A 2,687-nucleotide genomic window follows, 5' to 3' on the forward strand; every position below is an offset into this window, starting at 1 on the left:
TTCATTACATTGCAGGTATGTAAAAGAATGATACTTAAAGAAGCAACATCTTTAAAATTGCAGCAACCCTAAGATAGTAAATAAATCAGTGCACAAACATACATTTTAAAGTGATGTACAGTGATAGCCATCCATATAAAACATCTCAATTCACCCTCAATTAAAAAGAAAATTCTTACTAAGAAATAATATGAGCAGTAGCTCTCTGTATGTTTATAATGTTTTCTTTCTTTTTTTTTATCCTCACCCAGGTATATTTTTGGAAGGGAGGGAGACAGAGAGAGAGAGAGAAATATTGATGTGAGAGAAACACATCAATTGGTTGCCTCCCGCATGCTTCCCAACCAGGGCCAGGGATTAAGCCTACAACCCAAGTATGTGCACTTGACTGAGAACTAAACCCACATCCCTTTAGTAAGCAGGCTGACACTCTAACCACCAAGCTTCACTGTCAAGGGCTATAATATTTTTTTGTAATTGTTTTAAAAATACATGCCTGCTAAATCCTCATCAGAATGCTATCAAAACGAACCCAGCAGCATATTAGAGCAGACACAGACCAAGTGGGAATTATCCTGGGAGTGGAAGATAAGAAAATCAATCATTGCAATACATCACCTTAATATAAGAAAGGAAAAAAGGAAATGATCATCTTAATTGATGCAGAAAAGGCATTGCATAAAATCCTACACCTGTTCATAATCAAAACACTTAGACAACTAGGAATAGAAGGGAACTTCCTCAACATTATAAAAAACATTTATGAAAAATCCACAACTAACATCATACTCAAGGCTCAAAGACTGAAAGCATTTCCCCTAAGATTAGGAATAAGACACAGGAAGCTCACTTTCTCCACTGCTACTCAACATTGTACTGGAAGTTCTAGCTAGAGTAATCCTATATAATAAAATGGTAATATGCAAATTGTCCTTAATGGCAGAACGGACACTGGAGCAGTCACTATGAGGTGCACTGACCACCTCTTGGTCTGTTTCCCCGGCTGGTAGGCCCCGATTGCCTGATGGCCACCCTGGTGAGGGCGGGGCCAGCGAGTGGGTGGGAACAGCCAACCTCCTGGTCCCTTCCCCCGCCATCAGGCAATAATTACCCGATGGTGAATGGGGAACCAGGGAATGGTGGCAGCCAGGGGTGGCGCTGGCTGTAGGCAGCTGGGGAAGATGGCCCTGATTGCAGGCCAGGCCTAGGGACTGTACCCGCGCATGAATTTTGTGCGCCGGGCCTCTAGTTAAATAATAAGAAGAAATAAAAGACATCTAAATTGTACAGGAAAAAGTACAACATGATAACATGATCCTGTATTTGAAAATCCCAAAGGATCCAAAAGAAAGCTATTAATACTAATAATGAGTTAGCAGTAATTCAGAGTGTAAGGCCAACACACAAAACTCAGTAGGATTTCAATATACTTAACAATGAACAATCTGGAAATGAAATCATGAAAATTATTCCAGAGATGATTGCATCTAAAGCAGTGGTGGACACTGGAGCAGTCACTATGAGGTGCACTGACCACCTCTTGGTCTGTTTCCCCGGCTGGTAGGCCCCGATTGCCTGATGGCCACCCTGGTGAGGGCGGGGCCAGCGAGTGGGTGGGAACAGCCAACCTCCTGGTCCCTTCCCCCTCCATCAGGCTATAATTACCCGATGGTGAATGGGGAACCAGGGATGGGTGGCGGCAGGGGGTGGGGCTGGCTGTGGGCAGCTGGGGAAGATGGCCCTGATTGCAGGCCAGGCCTAGGGACTGTACCCGCGCATGAATTTTGTGCGCCGGGCCTCTAGTTAAATAATAAGAAGAAATAAAAGACATCTAAATTGTTGGTTCAAAAGTACAACATGATAACATGATCCTGTATTTGAAAATCCCAAAGGATCCAAAAGAAAGCTATTAATACTAATAATGAGTTAGCAGTAATTCAGAGTGTAAGGCCAACACACAAAACTCAGTAGGATTTCAATATACTTAACAATGAACAATCTGGAAATGAAATTATGAAAATTATTCCAGAGATGATTGCATCTAAAGCAGTGGTTCTCAACCTATGGGTCGCGACCCCTTTGGCAGTCGAACGACCCTTCCACAGGGGTCGCCTAAGACCATCTTGCATATCAGATATTTACATTACGATTCATAATAGTAGCAACATTACAATTATGAAGTAGCAACGAAAATAGTTTTATGGTTGGGTCACAACATGAGGAACTGTATTTAAAGGACCAGAAGGTTGAGAACCACTGATCTAAAGGAATAAATTTACGACTTGTGCACTGAAAGTTAAAAAACATTGCTAAAATAAAATAAGACCTGTATAAATGGAAAGACATGTATTCCTGGGTAGGAGGACTTAATATTAAGCTGTCAAAACTACCTAAAGTGACCTATAGATTCAATGTAATTTCTATAAAAATTTCAATGACCTTTTGTGCAAAACTGGAAAAGTCAGTTCTCATATTCATAATGAGTTTCAAGCGACCCTCAATTCCAAAATAATCTAGAAAAAAAAAAGTCACAAGACTCATGTTTCATGATTAATAAAACTTACTCAAGTGATACTGTAATCAACAGTATGGAAGGGGCATAAGGGCATGTATATCAATGGAATAGAATTAAGGGTTAAGAAATAAACACATAGATCTATGTGTAGTTAATTTTTTAGAAAAATATA

Source organism: Myotis davidii, unplaced genomic scaffold, assembly GCF_000327345.1.
Source record: "Myotis davidii unplaced genomic scaffold, ASM32734v1 scaffold179, whole genome shotgun sequence".
Taxonomy (NCBI): domain Eukaryota; kingdom Metazoa; phylum Chordata; class Mammalia; order Chiroptera; family Vespertilionidae; genus Myotis; species Myotis davidii.